Source organism: Lactuca virosa, chromosome 4 (assembly GCF_052849685.1).
Source record: "Lactuca virosa cultivar CGN04683 chromosome 4, Lactuca_virosa_CGN04683_v6, whole genome shotgun sequence".
Lineage (NCBI taxonomy): Eukaryota > Viridiplantae > Streptophyta > Magnoliopsida > Asterales > Asteraceae > Lactuca > Lactuca virosa.
This window is the reverse complement of record NC_136429.1, coordinates 181,799,217-181,817,195: the sequence shown is the minus strand read 5'-3', so window position 1 is coordinate 181,817,195 and position 17,979 is coordinate 181,799,217. Positions and strand designations below refer to the sequence as shown.

Genomic DNA, 17,979 nt, shown 5'->3' with positions numbered 1-17,979 from the left:
GACGCAAGACGTCAATTTATACATTTTTGTCATCATGATGTAATTGATTTTGAAACATGTAACTCATACTATGGTGTAACTTTTTCAATTATATTTATGATGGTTATATTTACTATGAGCACTATTATACTCGTTGTTGTGATACTATACATGAAATCCGCCACCCCCGGACGTTTCCGCCATCCTTGGTTTGGGGGTGTGACAGATGTATACTTGTAGGGAAAACCTTTAAATCATAGAGTCTTAGTCCCTTTGTGTTTATAGTTTGTATATCTTATGTGGTTTGATATACTATGTTCACTATAAACAATGCTCTGATACCAATCAGACCAGTCTGTGAATATGGACATTTCACACAAGTTAGAGACTTCCAAAAATCATAATAAAATTTATGAACAAACTAGACACGTTTTCTAAACTCTTAGAGTTTACGGATTTGGTTTTTGAAATGATAGGCAGTTTTGTAAAAATCACCATATATTGTAGAAAAATCGTATGGAGATGTGCAAGTAGTCATTTTAAAGGTATGAACCTGAACTACTTGCATATTAAACAGTTTTGAAAGATATTGAGTTTAAGATGACCAAAACAGTCCGTGAATAGGACTCAACTTTTCTGATGAAAGCTGTTGTTTGAATTTAGTTGAGTTTTTGGCATTTTAACTTGTATTCTCCCCCTAAAACTTGAAAAAAAACATGAAAATGTGGGGGTATGAACTCACCTTGAGTGATCTCTTAAGATGGATGATGAAAAGAAGAAGTTTCCAAGTCAAGAACACTTAGGAGATACTTGAAGATTCGAAGATCCTAAGCACAAATATGATGATATTTGTATAAGAGATTCATGATTTGAGTGAAAGAGTGTAGAGTATTCAAATGTAGGATACCAAGACTGAAGTGAAAAGCTCAAGAGCAACCTTGAAATCTCGAGTTCTAGACGGGGAAAAAGAGAGAGAGAGGTGTTTTCTTTTTGGGTGAGAGTGAATGAGTAAAGTGGGGAGTGATTTGAGTGTTTCCAGCTTTTGATGAAGCTATGCAGCTGGAGGAGGGGTGTCAAAGGACAAATAGTAGACTAAGTAAGGAGGAATAGTGACTGAGGGTTGTCCTATGAGGGTATGGGTGTTAACTTGTGTCATACTCTAGATAAAGTCAACACTCTTTCACAAAATCTAACTTAATAGATTTTATTCTTGGATAAGGATTTCCCCCAAAATAGGATTAAAAAATGAATATTTAGGGTCTCTTATGTTAAAATACGAGTTTGGGTTAAAATCTCGCGTTAAAATCACGAAAAACGGACTTAAAACGAAGTTGGGGTCAAAAACCGGGAAGATGCTGCGAACAGCCGAAGTCAGGAGGCGAGGTTCGGTCTTAGGAGCTTGAACCGAGAGGATGGTTCGGTTGATGCATAAGAACCGAGAGGGAGAGGTTCGGTCCGAGCCTCGCGGACGAAGCCATCAGAAGGAACCGAAGGCGAAGGGTAGTTCGGCTCTTGAGGAGGTCTCGGTTCTTAAGCTAGTTTCGGTTATAATGAGAGGTTCGGCTCCTTAAAGCTGTTTTTCGCATAAACTTCCGTTTTCGAGTTGTTTTCGACTAAATTAAGGGTCGGGATGCCCCGAGTGATTATAAAAAGTTGAGAGATATTTTGAGAGAGATTTGGGAGAGATTTCTCATACTTAGAGAGATTTGGGAGAGATTTCACATACTTGGAGAGATTTCTCATACTTAGAGAGATTTGGGAGAGATTTCACATACTTAGAGAGATTTGGGAGAGATTTCACATACTTAGATAGATTTGGGAGAGATTTCACATACTTAGAGAGATTTGGGAGAGATTTCACATACTTGGAGAGATTTCTCATACTTAGAGAGATTTGGGAGAGATTTCACATACTTGGAGAGATTTCACATACTTAGAGAGATTTAGGAGAGATTTCACATACTTGGAGAGATTTCTCATACTTAGAGAGATTTGGGAGAGATTTCACATACTTAGAGAGATTTGGGAGAGATTTCACATACTTAGAGAGATTTGGGAGAGGTTTAACATACTTGGAGAGATTTCTCATACTTAGAGAGATTTGGGAGAGATTTGAGGTAGACAGAGATAGAGCGAGAGAGATTTGAGAGAGACTTCGTTTGAGACCTTTTTGGATGTTTAGCTTCGCTACGCAAGGTGTGTAACCCTCGTTAAGCCTCGTTATGAATGTTATATGTCCCCGAGGGGTACGGGATAGTGTTTTACCAAGTAGTCTCATCACTTACCCTGATTAGGGTTTAAGAATTCGGAACATATGAATTTTTCAAGTGATAACTTCTTATTAAAATAGCGAGTTGTACAGTAATGACGTAATGTAAACCCTAATATACAAGGTTAATTGAGTTGACCGGTTTGACTTGTTGGCTTTATTTGACTTTGAATTGACCAGAATTTGACGGTTGCCACACCTAATAGCTATAAATATGGCCTTATACCCTTCATATTTCGGCCATCACTTCTCTCAAAAGGATAACCAAAAATTTACCTCCCCTCTCCTCTCTCTTCAAGTTTACTAGTTGCTAGGGTTTGGGTGTGAACCATCAGAGGCACGAGATTTCTGGTGCTTGCTTCCAAGAGCTATTGAAGAAGGATTTGATTAGCTATTTACAATAACAACTAAAAGGTATGTAAACCCTAGCCTTTTATGTATTTCGAAATTTCTAGGGTTTCCATAGGGTTCTTTTGATGTTCATACACTACTAGAAAACAATCGTTTAATGACACGCGAACAATGACACACACACTGATTTACGATATGCATTTTTTGTGTGTCCTAAAAATATTGTCAGCTTTCCAAAATTTGAAGGATAGAGGACACGCATTTGTGCGTGCCCTAAAATTAGTGTCCAACAAAAAAAAATTACAAACATGGAGGGCGCTTATGTTAAATGTGTATCAAATGTCGCTTTATAATTTTTTACTTAGAAGCGTGTTTTTAAGGGGGGGGGGGGGGAATGAAATCCTCTGAAATTCTAAAATTTATAAGTTCCCGCTTCTGCACTCTCTCCTCTTGATCTCCCTCCATTCTCTCCCTCTATTCTCTCTGCAAACCCTAAGCCATCGCCGCCTTCCTTCTCTATAAGACGTGCTAGGGTTTTATTTTATTTTAAGCTTCCACTTCTCTTGTTTTCTCTCAACCCAGTACGTGCGAGGGTCTTTGGTGGTGTTCGACCGTTGGTGAAACGATTTAGCGCCAAAAAAAGAAGCGGATCTCCATTCTCTTCTCGATTGAGATTTCTAAGGATTTACATCGGTATATCAAACGACTTCAACTCTTTTCACAGATTTCTTCCCATCTGATTTTATGATTTCAGATTTCTTCCATATGATTTTGATTTTAGGTTGGGATTTCTAAATGCCAGTCGCCATCTGATTTCACTGTTTCACCAACGGCGATGCTTCTTTTATCTCAATCTTGACGTTGAGGAGAGACGCAGACACCACACCTGATTTCTCTTTCTCTCTCCATCTCTCTCTCTCTCTCTCCCCCTACTGCTCGACAACCACCCACCACCCTTCGTCTTCTCTCTGAATTCTAAATCTTCGGTTTCTCTTTCAGAAGAACCGATGCGCTATCGTAAGTATACTGATGGGTATATTTGTGTTTTTTTATTCGATTGGTTTTGATTTCTCCCTGTCTCAATCGCTTTCAGGCCTTCGACAAGAGCATGTAGCGTCTCTACTAATATAATTATAGGAATCGTGAAGAAATCAAAGAACGAAACATTGGGTTTTTGTTTTTGAATCCTAGGTACAACATTGTCTGAGGTTATTTTTCTTAGCTTCCCTGTTCTGTGCATATACCTGGCATAATTCATGTTTGCCTTTTTCTTTCTGATCCCCAAAGTTAATATGACAATCGGAACTTCAGATGCATAATTTGAATTCTAAAACCCTAGATTCCATCAACATTGTGTACATAATTTTTCCTTTTTATCGCCAAAGTTAACCAATTTACATCACTTGATTGCCGATATAAAACACACATAGTGTAATAATTTGATCAATCTGATTTCAGTTAAAAAAACATCTTCCTCATTGACTGCCATGGCTGAGCCTTCTAAGGAATTGAGCTGCATTATAGTAATTCATTTATGTTATTATGGATCATGGTTCTTCATAGTTTTGGTGCTCATCTGTTGAAAAATCTTATATAACTCTAACTATTAAAACATTAATCTAATTATTATGCATAACAACTGTTTTCTACATTTAATTTCTATGCTTTTCTTTTTTATTATTTGGACAGGAGTGTAAAACACAGTATAACAAGATGGAGACTAGTAGTGATAACCATTTTAAACCCAAGAGAATTGTTTTTGTGACTGTTAGCACAACATCTTTTGATTCTCTTGTTAAAAGTGTGGATACTGACCAAGTCAAATAAGAATTGTCAAAAAAGCTACTTCAACATCCCATTTTTAAAAAAAAATTCCAACAAGTTTTGTCGTTTTCTATTAAAGGGATGGCTTTATCGAAAATAATATGTTTCTTTACAATTTTCATGATTCAATTAATAATAATAATAATAATAATGAGTGTTTTAATGTTTAAAGTTTTATGTGGGGCAGGTTCAGGGAGCATATTTGAGACATTAAGGTGCTGTTTTTGTTTGGAAAAATCCTCTTCAGACCTCTTATTGATGCGCGACGCAGCACATACGCAACACTTTTCATCTCGCAGCTATTTGTTTTTCAGAAGTCTTCGGATTAAAAAACTTCTGCGCGTGTTCTTCTTGGCGCAACACTTGTTTTGCCTCTTCCTACCTCTTCCAACCTCTTCTTCTTTTTTTCTTGCTAAAATATTGATTATATATTGCTGAAATCTTATTTCAATTTTTTTTTTTTCGTTTTTTTTTTGTTTATTCTTGTCGAAATTTTTTATTCTTTTTTTTATATTGAATAATAATTTTTTTTTTCGTTTTTTTTTGTTTATTCTTGTTGAAATTTTTTATTCTTTTTTTTATATTGAATAATAATCATTTGTTGATGAAATATCATTATTTTATGCTAAAATATCTATATTTTCTGTTAAAATATCATTATTTTTTGCTGAAATATCATAAATTCTTGCCGAAATGTCATACATTATTAAATTTTCGATATTAAAAAACTATTTTCGGATTATAAAATCAGTTTATTTTAATTTTTTAATATCTGTAGCAGCATGCAATGCAGATGTTAAAAAACAAACACGCTTCTTATTACAGTCCGCAACCGTTTGGTCCACCTCTTCTACTGCAGAGCGTTGCAGAGGTGGTCCGCAGACTTTATGGATTTTTGCTTCAGAAAAACAAACAACACATAAGGCTAGGGAAACCTTTGATAGTGGTAGTGAATGAAGACCTAATGGAAAACCATCAAAGTGAACTAGCATAAAGGAAGCATTTTTTGTGCTCACCCTCAAACACTCTACCACCTCATTTCAATCATTGGAATTGGAATCCATCATTCTATACCCCCTAGGTTTCATAAGGAACAAACCATTTTGAAATTGTCTAAGGAAACACACCCATCTTTTGGTTCCAATATATCAACCTGAGCACAACCTCAAACATATAGTAAGTTGTTTCAATAATGTGGACAATTTTTGATCCTAAATTGTTGTTAGTTCTATTCTACACAACCTCAACCTTCTTGAAAATAAAATGTAAAATGTATTTAATATTTCTATCAAGAATGAAGTTAAAATAAGTAAAATATAACCCAAATTGAAAAAGGGAAAAAAAATACACTGCTATTTCTCGCAATTTGCTTGTAATTTTATTGAACCATTTGGTGCAACTTAGTTTGAAGAAGCTAACCCGATCTATTGCTTCCTTCTTGTGTGAGATCCTCATATTTATCATTTTATTAATTTATATGTATGTGATTAGAGTTCATGAAGAACTTTTTCTTCCTGGAGAAGTGATTATTGAAGAAGGAAATATAGCATATCAGCTTTACATTGTTTATCATGGGAAGTTGGTATGCATTACAGCCCTTTCTTCATTTTTTCCCCTCATTGCAATATAACAATTAGTTTTGCACTACTTTAAGTCTTTATTTTGTAAAAACAGCACTTCAACAACATGAACGATTTGCTGTTAGTAGCAATTGACAGTTTAGTGTGCTTTGGTGCTTAATTTCACAGTATACTTCAATAACATAATTTTAAAGACATGAAGCCCAATATCATGAATTTGTATAAATTTTAGTTGTGAATGTGTATGTGTTTGTATATGTCATACTTCATAAATCCTTCCACTAATAATTTTAAGTCTATAGAAAGATTCATTTGCAGTATTGTAATATAATTGGGCATGGAAGATTCAGCATATATATTCTAGTTAAGCATTATTCTTTTATTTCTTAGTCGACTAATATTCATATTAAATGGAAAATTACAGGTAATAACAACATACTTTACTCTTTATTTTATTCGCTAATTCTCTTATGTGTTTCTGGAACGTGTGTGAATTGTGATGCTCAAAACCTTCCCAATCAAGAATGATGTAATGGATTCTAGTTGTTTTTGAAACGATTCTTAAAGTTTATTAGTTCTCAACAACATGTAATAAAATATTCTTAAAGTTTATACAGGATTGAAATCATTTGAATCTAGTAAAAAATAGAGATTATATGGAGAATTTATATTATTTTTACAGTTTTTTATAAATTAAAAACATAATAAATGATATGAAAAATATTATTAAAAAAACCCAGAAATACCCCTCTGTTCCTAAAACTTGTTTGATTGTAGATGCTTAGATATGGATGGGCTGGTCATTTCCGAAAGTTTTAGCATGTCAAACTGAAAGGTGTTTCGGTCATTTAGTTTAATTTTCAGAAATAACACTATGTTCCTAAAACTTGTGCTTATTGTATGTGAATCTTTTCATTAATGTATTAGTTGTTGGCTAAATCTACTTGTATCTTTATGTTTCTAGGTTCATTATTTGACGGTTGTTATGCAGAAAACAGTTAGTTCTTCTAAACACATTTTTGCAAAAACCTGAAGTTAACATAAAGAATACAATGAAATACTCAAATGCAGTGTTTTCCATGATAGGCCAAAAGAGGTACCTAATACATCCATGACATGTCTTATGGATTTCATCATTCATTTTTTACTTCTTGACTAAAAAGACCAAAATACCCTTATTTGATTTGGTTGTGTAATTGTAATTACACAGTGGGTCTAATGATTGGAATCAAAGTCTTACATGTTTACTTTGTTTTTATGTGATATCACCAGGTTAGTGTGCGAAAATTGCAAGAGTTAAATTCATTTTCATTTGATACACATACATATTTTGGTAGAAAGATCTGATATGTGAAATTATGGCATTTGGATTGGAAGAGAATGCTTTGGTTCATATAGACAGTGTCATTGGGTTTGGTTTTAATTTGGTATCAAATTATATAACACTTATCTGATTTGGTTATGCGATTGTAGTTACCAAAATATGGTTGCTTTAAAAGACATGCACTGCACTTACTCAGAGTTCTACTTTATGAAAGGTATTACGTTACAATTTACACCACACCAATGGGAAGTTTTTAACTTTTAAAGTCTAAATTCAACAAAAAAATTATCAAAATTTAAGTTAATTTTTCATTTGTTTTTGTTATGTCTTCGTCACCTTCTCATTTATATTTTAATATCATCTAACATGTTATTTGTGTTTATTCAGGTTTTCCACTTTTATTAAGGAGTTATTTGCAAGGCTAATGCTCCAAAAACTAACTTGTCGTCCATACCACCTGGTGGACAGCCGCTCATGACACCAAGTTCTTGGTGGCAAACTAATGACACCAAGGATTCTTTTGACATGATATGTGAAAAATGCAATGTTTTAAATTTATTTAGCATTTGAGAGATTATTTATATTTGAAATACTTATATAATGTGAAATGGATTGTTTTTTCTTGTGTATGATATGTTATTTTGTATGATCGAACATTAACTGTCGTTTAGTTTGAAAAAATAGTAAATCTATATATATATATATATATATATATATATATATATATATATATTTTGAAACATTTAAAATTATGACATGCAAAAATGTGTGTCGTCTTCCGTTATGACATGGGCTTCAATGATACGCATTGAGAGTCGTAAATGTGCGTCGTAAGGTTACGACACGCAAATGTGTGTCGTCTTCCTTTATGACAGGTCCTTCCTTGACATGCAATGTGTGTTGTAAAATCGCATCGTAAATGCGCGTCGTAAGGTTACAACACGCAAATGCGTGTCGTCTTTCTTTATGACAGGGCCTTCATTAACACGTATTTGTGTGTCGTCTGAGCATTTTACGACACGCATTACGTGTCATTAAAGGATATTTTTGTAGCAGTGATAGTTTATAGCTTTCAATATTGAAAACATAGATCCAATTAGGTTGGATGTGAACTTTAAGAGTTAAGTTATTTTCCACCACATGATTTTGTAACCTATAAAACCTAACACAATTGACTTTAAAAAATATCGAGATATGCAGGTCTATAACCAGGAAGACAACACATCTGTTGTGTTCGTCGCTGTCGTCGCTGCAACAGGAAGGTCAAAAGCTGACTTTTCAAAATTGGCGGAAATGGTCCCTAAACCTAGGAATTATGACAATATCTTCCCCAAATTCAAATCTCACTACAAAACAACTTCTAGAAATTTCATAATACACCTCCGACTTATAAATTTTATTTATTTTAATAAGTTGATTAACGATGATTATTATTATTATTATTATTATTATTATTATTATTAATTTAACCCCTTTACATTTACGTAATGTCTCTTATTTAATTAATTCACTAGCCAAACCTATAACATTTAGTCTTTAATTATATAACTATTTGTTATTATTTATTAACCTATTTAGAAATCATTAAATGAAAATGAGGTGTTACAAACAAGCATACCACTAAGGCCATAAGATGTCATACCACACTCACCACATTGTTGTAGTATCACGTCATCGCCACATAATTTTTCCCCTCACCCCACAAAACTGGTGGGTGACATACCACACCTTACCACACTTTTATTTTTTTTATTTTTCTTTTTTTTAATTGATTGTAATTTAATAAAAATGTACTTTTATAAAATTAATAAAAGGAAAATACTTCATTATTTTAATTAAAATGATTACAATGATAAAACGATAATTTAAATAAAACGAGTACATAGATAAAACTGTTGGATTAAGGTGTCTAAGGTCTTAAATAAATTGGTATATTATTGTGAATAAAATCAAAGTCTTTTTTAGGTTGCCCTCATATCTAGAAATAGCTAGGAATGATATTAGAAGAGAGAGTAAATGATTTATTACTTTATTATATGACTAATAAATTAATTATAAATTGATTAGAATTAATTTAGATTTAATCATAATAAACTGGAAAATAATTTTGGGTTAATTGGAATTAATTAAAGGTACAACAGTTAAGCTACAATTGCTTAAAAGTTGAGCAAAGGAGAGATTCTGGAACCTTTTTTTCCTGGATGGTTTTGAGAGGCTCTCCAAGAAGTTTTGGAAGCCTCTAATTGCAGATAAGGAAACTAATTTGAATAATGATTAAAATAGATTATTTTAATATTCAAATTAGGGTTTATCCTTTGACATCTTGCTACTATAAAAGGACCCATAGGATTATAATTTTTGGCCATCCATTCCGTGGGAAGCCTATGTCGAAAATTTCACCTATCTCCTCCCTCTCTAAATAGTTTCTTTAATTTCTAGGGTTTGGGTGTAAGCTATTAAAGGCAATTATAATTTTGGTGCTAGTTTTCTGAAGTAGATATGAGGATTCTAAAGTGTTATATATAACTATAACACAAAGGTATGTATTCCATTCTATGAATTTCGATTATACTTAGGGTTTCTAGTAGTTTCAATAATATGTTGCTATAATATGTAAAGACATAGATCAATCGGTTGCATGTGCCCATAATTAGATTTTGTGTTAATTCGTTGTGCAAATATGTTTAATGTAACCTATAAAACTCATCAGTGGTATCAGAGCCTATGGTGCTTTCCAATATTGATGTATAATTGAAACTGAAAAAATCGAATATACCTAATATTCCTCGAGCGCAACGCGCTTCCTGGTCTGGCAAATTCGAGCTTCTTGCCTATTTTTCATCTTGGAGGATAATTACTTAATATGTAATAGTTATCTTAATCAAATTAAAATATGAACTTTTAAATAAGTAATATGATACATCCGGGCTTCTTCCATTTCATTCGGGATCGGGTTGTGTTACATGCATAAGTGTTACAAGTGTCCTTGGTTTTGTATAACCTAAGAAAGTTTTACCAAACGCTATGTGAGATAGGTTATTTTGTTGGACGTACCAACTATGTTTTTTGAAACTCTCTAAGAACAATGTATTTGTCGCTCTAAGGTCAGTCTTTCGAAAGAGATAGCTGATATCCAAAAGAACTAGTGGGAGCTACATTGATCTTCATAAGACTCAAGAATCAATTAACGAAGAGCCTAAGGAAAAACACTAGGACTTAAGTAGAGGTTAAAACCTATTAAAAAATGAAACCCCTCTACCTCGTCTATATAGATCTAATAGAAGATGCCATAGACCTTGTTGACTCCATGTCACATGGGAAATGAGTCATATATATATATATATATATATATATATATATATATATATATATATATATATATATATATATATATATATTGCGATCTGATTCTATCAACTATCGGAAGCTATGGAAGGCCCAATAAGCCAAAATTAGATGAAGCTATGAGGAATGAGATTCAATCCATGAATGGTTGAAATTTGAATTGATCTAACAATTGGTGTTAAAACCGTATAGTGATTGTGGATCGTCAAAAGTTGACAATCATGGATAGGAACATACATATATTCAAACCAAGATGGGTTGTGAACGATATGTAGGTTTGAGAAGTCCATTGACGAATTCTAATAAGCATCTCATGTTTGGATCATTTGCTTCGATGAGAAATTTAAAAGTTGAATTACGAGAAACAAAAGTTCATATAAATGTCGAAGCAAGTAGGAGCGATGTTGTCCCTTGTATTAAAATAGGAAATGATGTCCTAACTTGGCTAAAAGTAAAAGCTTTGCTTAACCTAGGAATTGTTTTCGCTAAAAAACACATCAGAGGAACAAGAAAGTATACTTAGAGTCTATGGAGATAGATCTAAGTGAATCTTTGATTTAAGCCAAATACTTGGAATCTTGAGGAAACTCAAGATGCAAAATTCTTAAAAGAGTTTGTGCTAATAAAATATTGACTTGTATGCCTTGTGCATGACAAGTCGTATAAGATAATTTTGGCTATAATCAAAGAATCAAGAATATTCTTTAGAATCCTAAAAGGATGAAAAAGATAATATTGCTAGTATGGAAGAAGTCAATAAAAGAGTTATATTGATGATGAGTTCCTTAATAATAGGGACGTTTCCGTTTAGCAGTCAGAGTTCGTGCTCTTAATAAATAATACAATATTAGTTTGGAAGAGTATCAAGTAATACACCTAAGTGGATTTGATAATAAGCTTAGAATATATTGTAGTAAGTTAGATTGCGAAGAAAAATTATGTGACTAAAAGAAATTCATTAGTGACCCCAGTGTGGTATTCAATCATTGATGGTTCTCTTGAAGTTCCTTATGACTAAAAGGTGACTTTACCTCGAGTATAGATCCCAAGTCACATAAGATCAGATGGTAAATACTCAGTAAGTACCTTCACGATTGTGAGGACATCATAGTGAATTAAAGAGAATCTTGTTGATTCATTCGTTTAGACTAAAGTCGCTAATCAAGGTTAATAGTCACATAAAGATCTAATGTTATTAGACTTGCATATGTATTAACTTGAGCATCTTTATTTTAGTTTTTTTTTAAATTTAAGAACTGATGTAGTTGTGGTCTCTATGTGATCTGGCGATTATTAAGTGGAGAACTTAGTATTTGATGGAATTTTATTATTTCATTTAGATTATCATTGTCTTGCACTTTTTCATGTTTAGAACCACTTCCAGAATATTAATTTATTCAAACTTCCACAATCGATCCTACTCCTGGAAGTAAGTAGTGATTTAAGATTGTCATGGAGCATTGGTAGATTGTTCATTGGGATGAACATAACGAAGTTTGCAACCAATACTCATGAGTACTTTAAATTGATATTTAAGGTATTCGAGTAACCCGCACTTAGAGATTACTTCATGGATATTGTCACAAGTAATTCTAAGATGATAATATAATATATTCTTCAAATGGAGATGCATGAGATTTTCTCCTACAATCTGTTGTGCCTTGGTTTTTCCCCAATGTTGTTCGTAAATGGAAATCATATGATTGACTATATATGACATGAGGAATAGGTGAAATCCATGTAGTCAAAGTTTATTTCTTCACTTCTTCTTATAGTTGGAGTCGATATCGTTGGGCCCTTTGATGATTTGGTGTTGATATTTAAAATGCATGGACGTGCTCAGACTGAGTTGATAGATAAATTATGCAGTTTGCTTTTGGTTGACACAAGTCGGATTCGAGAAACAGAATCTTGAACGTTTGAGATTGACTATATTCATGTCTCACATTCATATAGATATCTTGAAGAAACAAAGGAATATATTTAATCACTTATCTGAGGGCTATATCACGACTCCATGTTGTGAGTATGGAAGATACATTTGGTTGTATACTCTCTACTCATTAATAGTGAATATTAGACCAGATAATGTTGGTAACTTGTGCAAGTGGGAGTGATGGAGAATGATGTTCATCGTTACAACACAGTTACAATCTTTAGTAACATTATTATTAATAGTAGGGTCTTTTGGGTTACACGCAATGATAAAAATAAGTAATAAAGGAGTTTTACTCAAAAACCTAGAGAAAATTCAGTCCTATCCTCTCATTCCCAAAAACCTCAAAATCGCGACGCCACGTCGTGGTGGCTTCATTGCCACGACATGGTATCTACACTTCCAGCAGATTCAGATTTTAGAGCATTCGTTTATGGCGTTCGTTGCATGATTTGTTGTCGGATGTTGCTGATCTGAGTACCTTGGGTGCAACTACGAAATAGGTTGTAAAAGTCGCTAGGCAGGAGTCAGGCGGTCGGCTAGGGTTAGGCGCCTAATCGGTCTAGGCGTGGATGAAGCGGCGCCTAGGCGGGGACACTTAATTGTATTAGAATTTATTTTTCAAAAAAAAATTACTTATATCCTAACAAAATTAATAAATATGACAATTTTTTTTGATTATTTACTTATTGTGATATAATATATAAAATTTATTATATTTTTAGAAATAAATATTTAAAAATTTTAAATATTAAAATTTGAAATTTGAAATTTTGAAAATTTATGAGTATTACTTGAAATTTAAAACATTTGACATTTAAAATTTAAAAATTTGAAATTTTTGGGAGTAAATTACACGAATGGTCTTTTAGCTTTACACTTTTTTTTTCCTGAAACGGTCTTTACGAAACTTGTTTTCCTGAGATTGTCCCTACGGAACAAACATTGCATACAAATGGTCATTACCGTAGATGTCCGTTAGATGGATTCGTTAAGTTGAAATAATTTTGGATAATGATTATTTCTGTCATTTTGTGAAACTTGCTTAAGGACCATTTGTGAAATTATACTACCATTTGAAATATTACAATTTTAGTCTCTCATTTTTGTTCTTTTTACATTTTTGGTCATCTTTTTTCGCAAATTTGTTATATATATATATATATATATATATATATATATATATATATATATATATATATATATATATATATATATATATATATATATATATATATATATAATTTTTGTTGTCTAGATTTTAGTTAAAATATTTAAATTACAATACATAATTAAATGTTTTCATTTTCTATTTTTTATCTAAAAATATTTGAAGCATAAAAACATTATTTTACTACTTTTTAATCTTTATATGATGTAATTTTAAGATTTATCTTATAAAAACATATTTATTTTAATGAAAAAAAAAACATGATGTGTTATTATAAAAAACACGTTATTATAGAAATAATAGTATGTTTCTATTTTATTTTAAAAATATAAGTATGTGGTTTTGAGTTAAAGATAAAAATATGTTTCGGTTTTGATTTCATAATATAAGTAGAACAAATTTTATATTGTTTCGATATAAAATTTTGATATTCAATTTTAAAAAATTATTTAGTTTTATCAAATTTTGAATATGTTCCTTAATAGGACATAAACTTTTCAAAGCAAAATTAAAAAACGTATGTTAGCTATTAGTTAACTTCGCTGCTACACGTGCTAAAATAATTAACCATATGAATAATATGACATTAATTCCATTTAATTCATTTTATTTAATAGAAAGTATATATATATATATATATATATATATATATATATATATATATATATATATATATATATATATATATGAAATCGTATATTACAATTTTCAATTGGATTTATTGTTTATAGTTTTAAGAACATGACATAATTCTTTTAGTTGTATTAGTAATAGTTATTACCACATTCAATTATAAAATTAAAACGTTACATTAGTGTTACTTCAGTCGAACATTTAGTAAATTAAAAAAACTACGTAACTAGTTTATTTTACTACACGTCAAAATTACGTGATTTCTTTGATTATCATTAATCTTATAATAGAAAATTAAAATAGTTGGTATATAAATTTATCAATATTTATCAACAAACTTATTGGTAGACAAATATATTGGTACCAAATATATTTGGTACGGTACTGATAAACAATTTTTTATGCCAACTATAATTGATACGGTACACAGTTTAAGAAGAAATGAATCGGTAACATACCATGTTCACCCATACTAGATTGGTCGATCATAAAGTAACACTAAGCTAGTAATCGGTCTAGGCGAGGAGAACCCATATTGAATAGTTTATTAACAAATTAATTGTAGAAGTATTATATATATATATATATATATATATATATATATATATATATATATATATATATATATATATATATATCAAATATCATGAGTTTATTAAAATTTATAACAAAATATATAAATATCAATAGCAAAAATACGTGTTCAAATGTTTAGTGTTAAACTTTAAAATTTTGGTATTCATTATTTAACACTAGACTAATCATTTAATCATTAGTAACCAAATGACCAATGACCTATCGATAAGGAGCGACTTTGTCAAATGAAAGGTTATGTGTTCAAGTCTCGGTGAAGACATAGGTGATATTTAGGAGAGTATGTTTGTTAGTTTGCCGTTTTAAAAAAAATAATTATTAGCCTTCTGTTTTTTGTTCTTTTCCACCAAATTTCTATTAAACTGAAAAAATAAAAAAATAAACAACATGATGTTTACAAATAACTAAGGCGATGTTTGCTTTTTCTGAGGCAAAATGTCTGCATTCTGTGGACCACATGTGCAGACCTCTACAGTAAAAGATGTGTACCAAACGTCTGCAGTCTGAAAGAAGAAGACTGTTTGTTTTTTAACATCTGCAGGATGCTAGAATTAACTAAAATCTAATTAAACCAATTTTTTTAAAAAAAACTTAAAAGAGTTTTTGAATAATTTTATGACTTTATTATAGATAATTAAGAAATGTAGATCGACTTTTATGTATTATTATATAAAAAGTGAAAATAAAATGGTATGAATTAATGTATATATTTGATAAAAATCAACAAACTTTTGTCACAAAGATATACATAAACATTGTAATTAAGGATAAAAGAATTTAACACGTAAAATGGATGGAAAGAAACTTTGATTTTAAATGAAAATTTCAAAATTTTCATTTTACCCTTTCAATTAAATCAATTGAAAATTGGTCATAAGTATTTATTCCAAGAAATGAATGATATTGCATTAAATAATGTTTTATAAAATTTGACACAAAAAAATAAGACGATATTACGATTTTTTTTCATATCTATGTAAACAGCTCTAACGACAATTATTGTAATTAAAGTTTTATTTATAAATTTGTCATAAAAGTCATGATTGTGTCGTCGCACATTTTTTCTTTAAGTATTGCAACTCTTTTTTTTTTTCAAATTGTTTATTATAGATAAAGTTGGAAAAAAATATAAGTTAAAAAAAATAAATAAAAAAAACAAAAAAAAACCTAAGATATATGTGTTTTTTAGGTTAGAAGATGTCTGAACAGGTTTGAAGACTCTGGTTCACATTTGCGTCAAGAAGAGGACGCACAAACCTTTTTAGGACTACAGCCTTTAAAAAAACAGTCTGGGAAGCCTCATGTATGCACGTGGTCTACGCGGCGCAGACAGAAGAGGCCAAGAAGATCTGCAGACAAAAAACATACAACATCTAAATGTATGATGTATGTTAAACTAATTACTTAACAATTATAGTTGTTTATTTAAAAAAAATCAAATTCCGAGTTTGACAGATTTGACCTAGTTAGACCGATTTTCTCTGATTCCGAATACTCGATCAATTATGTCGAGTTTTTAAACACCGATAAAAAATAGAATTTATCTTAAAAATACATACATATTTGATTTTGTTTAAAGTATAAAAATGAAAGAGAATCCAATAATACAATTCAATTTGTTTGCAAATGAAAACCACACAAAAAAATATATATAGAGAACACACAATGAGTATGTCTTATTAATTGTTTTTTTCCCATTTATAGGTTCATGTTTTCATAGGTAAAAGGTTATACATATGAACTTGTTAAACGGTTGTTCTACCACCATCTCATTGAGATATGATTGTTGACATCTATCTTTGATTTATCTCATTCTAATGGGAGTATGGGGTCTTTTTTTTTTCGAACGACAAAAATAAATAAATAAATAACGCACTAACAAGAAGCTAGACAAAATTACAAAATAGCTACAGTTCTCCTTAAAGAAACGAACACCAAGCCATAGTCTAATACAACTAATGTTCTTGAACAAACAAACCCCCAAAACATCATAGATTATAAAACTCTTTATAATGAAAATATATTTATGATACTATAAATTGAAGAATACAAAAACTAACACCCACAACAAATATTCCCAATTGACGAGGGGCTTCATTCGATGACTTGCTTTTATGAGGAACACGATCAATGGTTCCACCTCCGCTTCCCCTTCCTCCTTTTTGTCCCTTTGCTAACATCACAGCATCTTGTTCTAGGAGTTCTCTGTTGCCATTCAAAGTCATTATCCTTAAACCTGTATAGAAATCATATGATCTTTACACGATAATATCTTATCAATATGCTTAAAATAAACGAGTATTACCTTGAGATTCTTGGACTAGAGCCCTTAGACTTTTTGAATGTGCAATTCTTATGTTTTCAAGAGCCAATCTTGATGGGATTTGGGCTAAACAAAGAATCATGAGTAACCAACAAAGAATTTTAAGCTTTCTTTTCTCCATTCCCATTGGTTGTGTGCACTCGCACCTACAAGTAAATGCATATATAAGCATGAGTTCGATTCTTTTCCAAAATATATATTTTTTTAGAAAGAAAAAATGGATATTTTTGGAAATTAGAAGTCATCTTGAGGGTTCAATTGGTTTCCTTTTTCTTGTGGTTGTGGGCTATCTATTGATTCTTATTCTTCTCCTTTTGTTGTTTATCAACAAGCTAGGAAGTTCAGGGTTACATGAAAATATGTTGGACCATTTGGAGATTTTCTTTTTTGTTTGTTTGTTTGTTTTAATATCACGTCTTTGTCTTTGTGTGAACAATAAAAACTGAAATTTAATAAATATTATGATAGAGATATTTGTTTTATCAAATGAAATGGAATGAATAGAGAATCATTTCCGATTACAAAACAACATAAAATTTTATTCTCTTGCTAATTCTAGTTCTATTTATTTCCTTTCACCCAACAATTCACAAAGTTGGCTTGAAAGAATAAATTTAATATAGTATTTTGGAATCGTAACAAGCATAACA

At 31.1% G+C, this 17,979-nt stretch overlaps 1 long non-coding RNA gene across 1 annotated transcript; it reads right to left on the bottom strand.

The window, feature by feature from the left end:
• Positions 1 to 16,910: 16,910 nt before the first annotated feature.
• On the bottom strand, positions 16,911 to 17,721 carry LOC145168637 (uncharacterized). The gene is made up of 2 exons (XR_013741978.1): positions 17,312 to 17,721; positions 16,911 to 17,242 (listed from the first exon to the last, which is right to left on the bottom strand). It is a non-coding gene; the product is annotated as an uncharacterized LOC145168637 (long non-coding RNA).
• Positions 17,722 to 17,979: the final 258 nt, after the last annotated feature.